The sequence below is a fragment of the Andrographis paniculata genome, unplaced genomic scaffold, assembly GCF_009805555.1.
Source record: "Andrographis paniculata isolate CXL003 unplaced genomic scaffold, ASM980555v1 Contig71END, whole genome shotgun sequence".
Taxonomy (NCBI): domain Eukaryota; kingdom Viridiplantae; phylum Streptophyta; class Magnoliopsida; order Lamiales; family Acanthaceae; genus Andrographis; species Andrographis paniculata.
The window spans coordinates 2,093,523-2,109,349 of NW_026137608.1; positions in this window are offsets into that span (position 1 = coordinate 2,093,523).

The following is a 15,827-nucleotide window of genomic DNA, read 5'->3' on the forward strand; positions in this document are numbered from 1 at the left end:
ATTTGATAAATTAACTTTTTTGAGATAGTTTATTGGACCATAAAACTAATTTTTAAAACGTTATATATCCGAATATTTTAGAACAAATTTTTTATTTTAATTATTCTTATTATTTATTTGCCCTTAAAATATGTCATTCACTAGAACTTGTAAGTGCGCTACGCCTGCCTATGCAATTGTAATCATCCTATCAATGCATCTAGTGAAGAATTAAGGGTGTGTTTGTTTGTGGGTTTGGATTTTTTGGTTTGAATTTATAAATAGTAAAAATTTGAATTTGAATAGTTGTTTGATGTGATATAAATAGATAATGATGTGATATTTTGATTGTAAAATAAATTTGTAGTATAATGTAGAAAAATATAATTGTTTGATTTGATATTTTTTGAAGGAAAAAAGAATCTGAATAGTAAAAATATGTGATAAAATCCACAAAAGAATACAACCTAAATGTCGACAACAATGGCGATTGGGCAAGTGAACACACAATTGAGCAATCCAAGTTATGTTGTATCCAAGATGAAAAGACATAGATTGAGAGACAAAGAGACACTGGTGCAAGAAGAGCCATACAAAGTGGATCAAATTATCAAACTATGATATTCTCCGATTAATACAAATAGTTGATCAATGCACAACATAGTTCTCACCTTTCGAATATTAATTTATCTAATAGAATTTCTCACACAGCCAAGAAATCCATCATCGCTCTTTTGAAAATAAGTAACTAATTAACAAACACATAAGATGAATCTCCAAAACAAGAGGCCTCTATCAAAGCCAAAACCATAATATGTTAAAACTCTACACAATCAATTATAACAGTAAATCCAAAGAAAAAAAAAAGCAATAACTTATCTAACAATTGATAATTTAAAATCTCAATTTCTCTGATTCTATAATTTACGTTAGAAATAATATTTAGAAGTTATTGGCATGAAAAAACAATAATTGATTAATGATGGGAACACCAATAATGGTTCCTACGTTGATGAAACACAACACAAAATAATGACATAAATTGAGAAATGAAAGATAGTATGGTCAAGGAACGACAATATCGCTAGTGAGGAACAATCATTTCAGCTTATCAATTTATCTACCTCACCATAACAGAAGCATAATAGCCATTATTTTCATGGCATATCATTTCCAGTTAAGTATTAGATTGCTCGACTTCATGAGAATATTGAATGCTTCTCAATAATAGGATTTGAACCTCGTGTAGTATTGAATGGAGATGGAGATGAGATGAAAATGAGAACATTAGTGAAACTTGAGAAACAAAATGGTTACACAGAATTGTAATGGTGCAAAAATAAAGGGATTGAATGATATGGAACAACCGCAAGTGCAAGCACCAGAAACAATGGCCCAGGTACCGCTGCGTGTCTATACACGAAACAGAAAAGCGCATTTTGGTCTAATCATTGCATTACCATAGTTATTATATGTTAGCATTGCAAATTAGTCCTTAATCTTGTTTATAATTAGATTATGAGTTGATATAAAAAAATGATAATTAAGGTTAGAGGGATCATCCAGAGAATTAGTGTAAGGCGGCTACGGCTGGCAGAAGAGATTAGTGGCTACGGCTGGCAGAAGAGATTAGTTCTTTTTCTGAGTAATAAAGTTGGTTCTTATTTCTATTAAATTGCGTTCTTATTTCTATCAAATTGGTCCAACCTTCCGGATCAATCCGAGATATTGATTACAAGGGATGCAAAAGTTGTGGAAATAGATAATACATTGGTGTGGTCCATGAGGAGCATCGAGACATTTGACAGAAACTGAAAGTACTGAATGTGTCCGTTGCAACACAGCAAGAAGCGATGAAAAAGCAGACTGCGGAAATCCTTGCGGTTGTTCAGGCCTTTCAAAGAGTACCTATAAGATCATTAGACTCATCTGCATCCGCATCAATTGGAAAGGCTTCGAATACACTCCCATATCAAGAGAAAGTTCGAGATAATGAAGCACATGTACTACATCTTTCTAATGTCACCTTACCGAGTTTTGATGGCACCGATCCTATCGGGTGGATTGCACGAGTAGAACAACAGTTTGAATTACATCGGGTTGCGGGTCTGCAACGAGTGCAATTGCAATGGTTGCAATGGAGGGATCTGCATTGGTTCCGGTGGTATTGTGGACACTATTCCGATGCGTCATGGGTGGAATTTTCCGAAGCTTTAATAGTCTGTTTTGATGAACACTATGTTGGCAACCCCTTTGAATGCTTAGCGGCTGTGAAACAGACTGGCCTAGTGGATGTCTACGTGGATAAATTTTTACAGTTGCGAATCAGGTGTCGGGACTCGCTGATGATCATTACTTGGGATATTTTTGAATAGCCTCCAACGCCCTCTTCACAATAAGTTGCGTGCTTTTGAACCAAAAGACTTAGAAACAGCCATTGGAGAGAGTCAAAGTGTGGAATTGGATTTGCAGGAATCGCAAGGAGCCTAGTCGGGATCTAGAGTTGATCAGCTGCCACATTCACACGGGGCATCATGGGAGACTCGCACAGTTGATAATTTGATGCCTCAATCTAGTGGAACTAACTCGAGACTGCCAGAAAAAGGAGGCGTTACTGTCTCAAAGGCTGGATCAAATCGAACAACAAGCACGGGGCAATCTACAACAAAAAGTCATTTTTGTCATTTGTCGCAACATGAATACAATGAGCGACAAGCTAAGGGCCTTTGTTTCGCTGTAATATTCCTTATCACACTTTACATGAGTGACCTAAGAAAGAGTTGAGAATTTTTTTAATGGAAGAGGGAGATTCGTGAGATAGAGAATTGCAGAAAATGACGAGGATGCAACCATGGATCCCGAAGAGGGGGCTGCACCTCAAGATGAATCAAACTTGGGAGATTTACCTCTATACTCGATGTCGGGATTTATAGGACCTCGTACTATGAGAATTAAAGGAATTTTACAGGGTAAAAGTGTGATTGTGCTGATCGACAGCAGAGCAAGTCACAGTTTCATCTAGCATTCTATCATAACAGAGATGGGATTAGTGACAGAACCTATAGGAAAGTTTGGAGTCACGTTAGGGGATGGGTGACGTTTGGAATGCCGAGGAGTATGTCCTGGCTTACAGATTGCCTTAGAAAGATGCATAGTCCAAGCTAATTGTTATGTTTTCCCCTTGGGTGGGATGGATGTGATATTGGGAGTTGCATGGTGGAAACATTAGGGAGCGGGTAAATTGGCATACGATTTCAATGTCTTTCAAATTTGATGAAGTGTTTTCCACCTTACAAGGAGATTCAGCTCTTAGCCGTTCCCCAATAGCCATCCGATCCATGCTCCACACTACCCAAACATAAATTTGTGCCATCGTAATGGACTCAGCTTGGTGTTTGATGTTACGCAAATAGGGGGCAACAACCTCTCAAACCAATGCAGCCCTCGAAACCTTGCTAAAGCCATATGCAGAGGGGTTTGGTGAGACCACGGAACTCTCTCCAACCAGATTGGTGGACCACTATATCATCTTGCAGGATGGAGCAAAGCCTATATCCGTTCGTCCCTACCGTTATGGGCATGTGCAAAAGGACAAAATCGAAGGACTAGTGGAAGATAAGTTGTGCAAAGGCATCATAACGCCAAGCCCAAGCCCATACTCGAGCTCCATGTTACTCGTGAAGAAAAATGATGGTAGTTGGCAATTTTGTATCGATTACCGGGAACTAAACAAGCTTACTATTCCAAACAAATATCCAATATTTGTCATTCAAGAGATGTTGGATGAGCTTGAGGGTGCAATGGTCTTTTAAAAGATCGATCTTCGTCTGGGCTATCACCAAATTCGAGTTACACCATCCGATATAACAAAGATGGCATTTTGGACATACAATGGCCATTACGAATTTTTAGTCAAGTCTTTTGGCCTCATGAGTGCTACGGCAACATTTCAGGCTATCATGAATGATTTGTTTTGGCCACTCTTACGAAAGTTTGTCTTGGTTTTATTTGAAAATATACTTATGTATAGTCGATTGTGGGAAGCCGACTCTATCACTTATCTTATGTTCTAGCGATTTTGGGATAAGATACTTATATTAGCAAATCTGAATTGATGGGTCACTTATCTGAATTGGTCAACGGTTCACAGTATGGCAAAATCACCATAGCTTGAAATACTTGCTCACACAACGAATTGCTACCCCTTCACAACAAGCGTGGATGACCAAACTATTAGGGTATTTATTCAATATCGTCTATAAGCCGGGCCGAGTTAACTTTGCAGCTGATTCTTTGCCACGGTATGGTGAAAAGGGAGGGGATTTGGGAGCCATTAGTGCACCCACATGGCTATTTTGGGAAGAGATACGCGATGAACAAAAAAGTTACAAAATGGAGGCACAACGCAAAGTAACTTTGACTTAATTGATGGCCAACTTCTCTGTCGAGGTAGGTTAGTCATCCCAGATGGTTCTGAATGGATTCAATGGTTGCTTTGTGAGTTTCATTCAACCCCTAGTGGAGGACATGCGGGTGTTTATCGCACATATTGTCGTCTTGCCGCTTATGTGTATTGGCGTGGATGTACCGTAAGGTGCGGCATTATGTGGCCAGTTGCATCGTTTTCCAGAATGCCAAATATGAAATATCTTCCCCGGCAGGTTTTCTATAACCGTTTCCGATTTTGATGATGATTTGGGAAGATATCTCTATGGAATTCATCACCTCGCTGCCTAAATCCCAAGGGTTCTCTTGTGTAATAGGGGTGGTGGATCGCTTAACCAAGTATCCGCACTTTATTTCTTTATGCATGCCCTTTTCAGCCCGTTATGTTGCTGAAATATTCACTAAGTGTACCTCGTTCAATAGTTAATGATCGAGATGCGGTATTCACAAATTTTTCAAAACTGATTTGTTACATACAAATTTTCAGCATGGAACGGAATCTAGCAGCACTGATTTTATTTAAAAATATGCACAATTTTAATACATCTGAAAAAAATTATTGCATTGATTTAACAAAAAAAACATATGCTTTATATAAAGAAAAATATTCTAGCACTTATTAAAATAAAAATTCAAAATGTAAATCTTTTAAAGACAAGTAAAGAACAATCGAGTTCAATCAATATACATCACCTAAAATTTGACTACATTACGCCATACTTGATTGATCATTGGACGCAATTATTTAATTTGTGTTATTTATTTGATTTTGATTAGTTACACTAGAATAATTTTTAATATAATGGTCTACTCCACCACAACTATAACATTTAATAGGCATTGACTTATAATTCTTTTTTTATATTTCTTATTATTATTATTTAATGATTGATTATCTTAATTGTTGTTGTTTTGATTATTCCCTTTGAAAGTTCTACCTTTAACATGCATGACCTCGCTACTTGAGTTTTCAATTGATTTATTTGCTACGAAATCTAATTCCTTATTTTCAGAGCCATTTATTACTATATCTAAAGTAATATTATCCCTACCATATCTAATTACGAATTTAACATCACTATAAGAATCGGGAATGACATTCAAAAGCACAATAAGAGAATATTCATCAATATATTAATCTCCACTCAACTTTATATCTTGAATTAGTTTTTAAAAGACATCCATATTCTCATCCACACTTTTCTTAGTGTCTAGTTTGAATTGTAAAAAGAATTCAAGTAAAAACAACTTATATGACAATGTCAGTTTCATGTACAATGCATCTAACCTATCCCACAATATTCTTGCATTAGAAACCTTATCTAATTTTCTAAGCATATTATCAGTTGAATGCAACACAATACATGCACATGCACATTCATCTATTTCAACACATTTTTCAAGAGGTGTAGCATTATCGTATGTACAATCTATTACTCGAGAAATTTTTTGATTAATTAAGATACTTTTCACTTTGTTTTCAAGTAATAAAATCTATTATCCCATCAAATGGCTGCATGTTAAAAAAATACCCATAGGAGCAGTCATTTAAAAGAAAAATATTTATCCATAAAAAAAAACCTCAAAAACTTAGAATCTAAGCAATTAACTAATTGTCAATCAAACACAAGATTTGCAACAACAACAAACTAGATCCACAAAGTAATTATCAATCAATTAGCAAACAAAAGCACAAACAACATCAAGATTCTCAAGAAAGTAACTAATATGCAACTAGCATATTCAACAAGAAAATAATTAATATGCAATCAACAGATTAACCAAGAAATCAAAAGGATAGTTTAGTCTTTTACCAAAATTGATCTTGTTGATGGAAAAAGTTCAACAATAAAAAGTAAAATCCAAAAATATATTTCAAACTTGAGTGAAGAGTGTTTGAGATCACAGAGCCCTAGACAGACAATACATAATATTGCTAAAGAAAATAAAAAGAAAAGCTGAAAAAAATAACTGGAAAATTAAAATGATGATCCCCAATGAGAATTTCTTTGAATTTTGTCTAATTGAAGATGTCCATCATTTCTCACTGCAATTGCTTATATACGTATATCAAACTAAACCCTCAAGAACCACTTTCATGTCGGTTATCTTTGAACTGCTCGAAACACTACTTTCACGTCGGTAACCGTAGAAAAATGAGTTTTCCCTCTCTCTGCCCTACTAGGGGCTGTAGCACTTGGAATGGTGCTATCAACGAACGACGGCCCTGCGAAGTTTGCCTAAAGGCGCGACAAAGACATTCCTGTAGATCAAGGCGTGGAGTGAGGTGTTACTCCCGACAGGGCTTGATCTTGCATATTCTGTATCAAGTTTTGTTGCTCATGCAACATTATCTGCATGGTTGTTGTTTGCTGATTGTTTATTTGTATAACATGATTTACCATTCAGATGGTATTTGAGAGACGATCCCCGTGGTGGGGATTGATGGTGGCCTTTCCGTGGTGGCCCCGATGACTGTGATGAGGCTTTGGGATTGAGAACCTTCCATGAAGTTCCTTGCAATGACTCGACCATATCAGAGTTTTATGACGTTTTCGTTAGACGTAGGATCAACAATTTTACCTTTCTCCTACTGTGGTCGCCAATTTGTTGATGGTAAAAATTCAACAATAAAAAGTAACACTATAAAAAAACTCTTGATTTTCGAGGGAAAAATTCCCTCGCAAATCAAATTATTTCCCTCACAAAACCCGTTAGTGAGAGAATTTGTGAAGGAATAAACGTCATCGCTATACAGCTGCTTGCAAAACTCGTTAGTGAGGAAAATTCCCTCGGAAAAGTTTGCGAAGGAATTTGCGATGGAAAATTTCCCTCGTAAATGTTTGCGAGGGAATTTTGTGAGTGTATAGTCCTTCGCAAATATATAACTACATTTTTTATACGAGGGAATTTATTGCCTCGCAAAATTTGTTTTTTGTTGATTCAAAATTTGTAAAGGGATTCATTTCCTTCGCAAAAATCCATCGCAAATTATTTTACAAATTTCTATGAATAATTCATTTTGATCGCACACCTGTCTCAAACAATTAAAAAAAATATGGATTCATTTTGAATTCATATACCTTGTCCCAAACAATTAGAAACTAAAAATATAAATTTATTTTAAATTTATACACCTGTCTCAAACAAGAACAAACTAACAATATAAGAAGTCATTTCAATAAATTTAAAATAGTAACACACTGTGCAATACAAAATAAACTCTATCTCCAATACCATACAATAAATAAAAATAAAGCAATCATTCCATCAATTCAGAAAATGCCGAAAGTAAACAAAATAAAAAGCAAATATATATCACGTGACCAGGGGAGCACCGGTATCACCGTCCGGGTCACGAAGGTCTAAGTGAACCTGGATCTTCCACAACTGTTCCAAGATGGTCATATTATGTTCCTTTAGAGTCCGTTGCTTCTTATCTATTCTCATTATACATTCCCTGTCTGTAGGTTCAGCTGGTACTGAATGACGATCGTTCAGTAGACAATGTTGAAGCCAACCACCCTAACCTGAATATACATTTTTTCTAATCAAGCCCTTTCCACGCATCGAGCACCGCAATGGGAATGATCTTGTGTGCGGTTTTATCCCGCCCATCCAAATATTGCTCATCCATTTGTTATAGGCCTTTTGTGTCCTAGTATTAAGATTTCCTTGTGGGCAGGATCCCACACCTGATGTACTTCTGTGTTGATTAGAATACCTAATAAAAAAAATAACAAAATGATTCTAATCTTAAAAAAATAGAAAGGAGCAAGACCAGAGGATATTTCACATGGAATGACATTATTTGAATCAATAGTTAAGATACCTGAATATGCCAGATGCTCTGCTCTGCTATTTTTGCAGTACAAACTTAAGTTATGTAATTAATTACTTAATCAATCAATCACAGGTATTATTACAACATTGATTACCAACTCTACTGCAGTTTCAATTACAAGATAGATGGACCTTAAGGCAGTAAGAGAGAATGGCATGACATGCCTACTGATATGAATGAATACCTATTTCCCAAACTATTGCATAACCAAAAGATATTTGTAGCTTGTGGGTGAATTGTTGAATATAGGTGTCCTAATTTACCTAACTAGTTAACTTTAATTTGGTTGTATTTAAAATACTATAGGATATGAATGGTCCCATTATTGAAATCTTGTAAGTAGAGCTGATTGATTGATTCTACATGAGTAATTTTTTTAAGCACAGCAAGCAAGCCAATCAGCACATCAATATCCATCTCATATCATGATCAAATTTACAGAGATGGACGTTGTGCATATATCCACAAATAAATATACTAAAAGAAAACAATAACAAGATAAAAATGAAGTGACAAACTTTTAGTTTAACGAACTTCATTAAACACAAATTTATTTTTTATTAGTCCCTTTATTCATTCCCCTCATATAATATTCATTTTTAGCAATCACCAATATCAATTTTAATAATTAATATAATAATAAAATTGAGTTTCAGTTTTCCATTAAATGTATAAGTAGTTTCATAATTGGATGATAATTTCTCTATTGTGCTGCGAAATATTGAAAGCAGTATTAAATTAGAAATGTGTGATAAGAGGTTTGTAATCTATGAACAAAATTATTCAAAAGTGTGTAGTTGTAAAGTAAAGACTACAACTAAACTAACCACAAAATAAATAGAGTTTTAGCGACCATCACCTACTCAGGAATGCTGAGGATCCTCACCAGTATAGCTAAGGATGAACTCTGTGAAACTGTTGAAAACACCATAACAAATATGAACCTTCAAGACTGTGTTAATCATCCCATCGGCAACTGGCATCTAGAGGAATAAGTGGCAACAAAAAGAAAAGGCTCAACATAGTCTTAGCCTTCTAGTTATGTAAAACACCAACACTAACTACCAAGGCCAATAACTAAGAGAGTCAAATAGTAAAATACTTTATCAACAATGTTTCATTACTTGGAAGTTCACATAAACCTTATCAATCGCTTCCCCAATTCATGGAAGTACACAAAATTAGAACTCTCCCTCATGTACCAAAACACGTGCCACGGAAAAAAAATTAAAAGAATGCATATCAAAAATCCGAAACAATACTCCGCTCACAAATCTAAGTTCCTCAAAAAATGCAATCAGTCACCACACTCCCATTCTATATCAAATATAATAAAATAAATCAAAAAAAAACTAGAAAAATAAAATAAAAATAAAGTATCTTCAAAATTGACCATGGCAGTAGAAAAACTGTAATCATTAAACATAAAAATTGTATTTGTGCAAAAACAGATTGTCAGATTGTAGGTAATGCAACGCAAGAGCTTCATGGAGGGACAACTTCCTGATAAATTCGTCCACAACGAGGTGCTGATCGTACTCTGTACAGTATTCAAGGAGTGTCACGATGTTAGGGTGCCTCAAGTGTGTTGCATTTCGGATCACATCAAAAAACTGTTGTTCTTCAATGATGGGCAGAGGGACTGTTCTAATGTTCTTTACGGCTAAGACCTGTCAAAAAGTGAAGTATATGATCAAGGACATCCCCTCCTCACAATTTCAGTATTTGAATTAAAAAAATTTATTTTGTGTCATGTCATGATGATACCATGCCATCAGAAAACTCTGCTCTGTAAACAGAACCAAGGGATCCCTCACCAATAAGATGTTCTTCGCTAAAACTATTTATAGCAATTTGAAGCTTTGCCACAATATATACTTTGGCATCTATCGGCAGTCTATTCTTGGTGAAAATTTTTTTTTTTTTTTTTCTGAGATATCAGTATTGTTTTAGTCCAACTTTATTTCTACATAACATCTTTACTTGACCATTGCAGCAGAAAATCTGAAATAATTAAACTTAAAAATAGTATTTGCGCAAAACTAGATTGTCAGATTTTTATGTCAAATGCAATTGGACTAATATATATTTATATATATACACGTATTAGGGCAGTTGTAGTTTTGTTCCATAAAATTATATAGTTAGGTTTGAGTTGAGAGTGATATAAACTATAAGTTATGAAAAGAGTTGAGATTAAACATAAACAAACTTCATTTGAATTCTCTTCACCTTGCAAATATTATTGATTGATTGTCATTGGGTAGGTTGGGGTCTGAGAGAACAAAGCCAAAATGTATTTGTCCACTGCTTCCTACCTCCATCATCCAATCCAAAATGAAACCCCATTTATTATTACTACTACCCACCATAGTGGGGGAACCCAGCCAAAACATCTATTTGCTCTGATATTTCTCACCATATTTCTTGTTATCCATTCAAATTCAAGTACAAATGTTGGATCTTCAATTATGCTATTTGTGGAGTTGCTAGAAATATTCGAGGAATTTTCATTTATATTGATCATATACACGTATGTACGAAAAATAGTAGAACATATAGCTCTACTACTTAAGTATGCCTGTAGATAAAATAAAATCTAAGTCTGAGCAGGTGATCCAATTCCTAGAAAAAAGTATGCTTCTGACTTACGAAATGCATACCCATACGCATAGAACTTTTTCACTGCAGTACACAAAAGAGAATGCTCAAAACAAATTATTTCCAAAATTATGTTTCTGACTTATGAAATACTGCCCATACACATAGAATCTTACACATAAGCCCTTAAAAATCCATCCAATTCCAAAAAACACCAAAAGTTACTATCGTATAAACTATCGGAGAACTTACCCAAATTCACGCTGTCGTCGAGCTTTAACCATCGCCGTCACTGCTGAAGAGATAATCGCAGTTTCTATTGCCACCGAGAAGGGAATCACAGTCGTCATCACTGTCACCGCCAAGAAGAGAATCAAAATCGCCATCGAAGAAAGATTTGCAAATCACTACGTCAAATTGGAGGAATAAAAATGAGGGTAGGGTTTGATTTAAATTAGAATTTTGAGAAAGAAATATAAATTTTTGTTAAATTCCTTCACTAATAGTGAGAAATTTAGCACAAAGCTATTTTATTCTTGGAAAGGAATAAAAACATTTATAAAAAAAATTCATCACAAATAACTACATTTTGTAGTGTTGTGAAAGAATAAAAATCCATCACAAAAATCCTTCGCAAATTAACTACTTTCTTGTAGTTTAAAATTTGAAAATATATTTTGAACTTGAGTGAAGTGTCTGAGATCACAGATCCCTAGATAGAGAGTACATATTATTGCTAAAGAAAAGAAAAATAAAAGCTGAAAAAGATGAGTGGAAAACTAAAATGATGAATCCCAATTAGAATTTCTCTGAATTATGTCTGATTGAAGATATTCATCATTTCTCACTGCGATTGCTTATATACATATCAAACTAAACCGTCCAGAATCACTTTCATATCGGTTACCTTTGAAATGTCCAAAAAACCGCTTCCATGTCGGTAACCGTCAAAAACTCTTTGCACGGCGGTTACCTTTGAACCGCCCAAAAAACCGTTTACACGTTGGTAACTGTCAAAACTACTTTCACGTCAATTACCAATCTGAACCGCCCAACAACCACTTCCGCGTCGATTACGATCTAAACCAACTGAAAATTGCTTTTGCATCGGTTACCTATCCGAACCAATCGAAAAACTGCTTCCGCATCGGTTAACAATCTGAACCATCCAAAACTGCTTCTTCGTCGGTTATCGATCCGAAAAGTCCGAAACCACTTCCTCGTCGGTAACCTTTGTGACCAACATCCCAAGGCCCAAACTCGGATAAAAATATTGTCTAAAGGACCAACCGTCCGATCGGTTGGGTCCAAAAATCATCTCATCAGAATGGGTCTGGCCCACCACTGGGCCCATCCATTCATCTTTCCTAGACTTCAATCCTAATCTTATTTTTGTACTCAACAGATCTATTACCATCGACTGATTTATAACCGAAGATTCTGCCCTAAATTGATTTCTCTATGCTTTGACGGATTGACTTTGATATTACTATTGATTTTCCCCGACAACTCACAAATCGATTCGACAAGAACGATTGGGGAAACTATTTGGTTGATTCAGTTTACAACCTAATGACTCACTTAGAGACTAGCCCAACAATCTCCAAACAAATCCCCAAACCGATGGGACTTAATCTATAGAACCCTAACTCGACTAATTGACTGATTACGCAAGAAACTCACAGAGAATACACAAAAGAACAACATACCGGAATAATTGGGAACGAGAACGGTTGAACCACAACGAAAAAGGAAACCTCCTCGAAAACCCATAAAAAAATCGTGCAAAAAAAGAAGAACTAATTATGTTTTTCACTCAGTGAAGAAAAAAAAGAAAAGGAGGGGTCGATGGGTATAGAATCGGACCGAAGTATAGGATTTGGATTGCGGGTTGAATTTGAGTTTGGATTTGAGCCAAATTGAAGCAATACTATTATATTTTATTATATTATTCAAATTTTTAAATATTTATTTATTTTATTTTTTATTCTTTCGAATATTGAAATTATAATATTAATATATATTGTACATATATTTAATTATAGATCTAAATTATATAATTATATATTTTAAAATATTTTAATTAAATATTTAGATCAGTTCAATTATAATATATATATAATTTTAGTTTAACAAATAGTACAACTATAATTTACAATAAAATATTTAAATAAATATATTTAAATTAATTAAGTCTTAAATTATTAGAATTAGTATTAATAACTGATTTAATCACTATATTTTATGTATTTTCTCTGTTACTATTTTAAAATAAAATTATGTTTATTTATATTTTAGTTCAGTAAATATCATCATATTATAAAATAAATTATATTATATTAACTATTATGTCGAAATATATGTTTTATTAATAAATTATTCAAATTTTATTATTTACTTATATTACATTGGTATAATTGCAAGATTATTATATTTTTCTCCGCTTCCCCCTCTGACTAAACAAAAAAAAAAAAAATTATTTTGCATTCTTTCCTCTTCCTTTATTTTTATATGAACCAACATATAATATTACATCAACGCCTCCAAGTTTACCTATTATACATGGTTCGCCTAGTGTGAATTGTCTTGTCGGGTCTAGTTTGCATGGTATTATATTCAGCCGGGAGTTTACCTAGAGCACACACTCGTCAAGTAGCTGTTATGGATTCTCATGATATGAAAAAAATATAATATTACAATTTTAATACTTCTTTCTTCTTCTCTTCGCCTCCCCTACCCTCATTTGAACCAAACCGACCCTATAAGGGTGTTTGACAAACAATTTTTTAAGAAGATTTTAGGTTATTGAAAAATCTTTAATTGTTCAACCAGTAAATCAATTAATTTTGATTTTTGATAAATTAACATTTTAAAATAGTTTGTTGGGTTCAAAAAGTTGATTTTTGATCAGTGTATACCCGCTACCAAAAAATCAACGATTTGTAGCTGACATCTTGTTCGTAACAATAGTTCTGTCACAAAAAGTATTTTTTGTTACGATTTTTGTCAGAACAAAAGAAATTAGGCTGGTCAACATTTTTTTTATTTGTTTCGATCGTTTACCTGTAACAACTACAATTGTAACGAGACTTGGTATCTATGTATTTGTTACGTATACCAAACCGTAATAAAAAGTCAATAGTAAAATAATAAATAATACTCTCTTCGTCCCAGAACTATAGTCTGGGTTGTGTTTAGCACGGGATTTAAGGAATATTGATATTATATTGGTAGCGGGTAAAAAGTACGGATAAAAGACTTTTTTTCCCTTGTGAGTGTATTAGTGTAAAAAATAATAGCAGTTGTGTAATAATAATGAAAAAGTAAGGGTAGTTTTATAGTGATATGATTATTTATAAAAATGAGACTATTATTTTGGGACGGACAAAAATGGTAAACAGGACTATTGTATTGGGACGGAGGGAGTATTATTTTATTATATGATGTGGGAACCCGCAGTCGCTACTCGAAAGTACGTACTAAAAAAAATTATCCAATCTATATAAAATTATTTTTACAAAATAATAATTAAAAAGTAATCAAGAATAGAAATCGTGTTAACACTTTCTCCATTTTCTCAGTATATATTAACCACTTAAAAAAATATATTTATAAAATATTTTAAAAATATATAATAATTTAAAAAGAATAATGATAAAAAGCGTGTTAGCACTTTCTCTTCTTCCTCGCCGCATTATAGTTCTCACGAAATCGAACGGTGAGTTAAAACCTAGGGCATTCTATTTTGAAGCTATCAAAATTGATTTTTAGTTTCACTAATGTTCTAGGATTTTGGATAATCTTCTTGTACAAATTATTTCATATTTTTACTGGGTAAATAACTAGTTTGGTTTTATAATTTATCTTGGGTAAATACCGAGTATGGATGTGTTCTCTGAAATTGACTGTTTCATAGTCGAATAATACTCATTTCATCAACTTTCATTTGTAGGATTAAATTATTGAACAACGAGGTGCTGCAGAGGTGGACTTATCACTGTTCGAAGATCGTATATTAGGTAATGTATTATGTGACTGAAGATTCTAATTTATTGTTCTTTTAAAGTTTTATCAACATTGTTTTCATAAGATGAAGTTTACAGTTTTTACATTGCATCTTGGTGTTGTTTAAAATGATGTCTTTAGGCATGTCATGTGTTATTACTCTCATGTTTGTATAGGAAATAGTAAAAATCTTAAGATCAAGAGTCGATGATGGATGAGTCGTCTTTAAGTCTCTTCTGAAAGTGAAAGAAAAATAGAAGACGAGAAACAGTTTTGACACTTCCCCATTTAATCAGTTTCTTTTGCAAATTTTGTTTTACTTTCAGTCTTCAATTTACTTTTGTCTCGGTCTAGCTGTTGTTACATCTACTGTTCTTTTTCTCTTTTCCACCTATATCTTTGCTTGGTGTTAGAGGAAATTAAAGCTTTGAAACTAAACCATTCGTAGCAAGAGATTCTGATTTGGACTCATTAATGCATCGGTGACATGCTTCATAGTATTTCCTTTAATTTATCTAATTTTTGTAGGATGTTGCAAGGAGAAATGCAAGAAATGCATACAAAAGAAAATTTCCTCACATGACAAGAAGAAAATCATTCAATACATTGGCTGAAGAGGTTATGAATGAATATTTGTTCTTGATACATTACAAATATGGAATCCAAACAGTGGTACCCAACCTTAGAATATTGGATTATTACTAACTCTTTCATAAACACATTGTAGATAAAGGCGTCTGGAAAAGACGCAGACAACCTAGAGATATGGATATCTTCTCGGACCCAGGGACGGGCCCCTGATGATGAGCCGACAGATGATATCTTGGTATGCATACGAAAAATTTGAGGGCATAGTTATTGTTACTTTCATTCCATTAGTTTTTATCAACTACGTAAATGTATGCTTAAACACGTGATTTTATGTAGACCTATTTGAGTTCAGAACTTAACA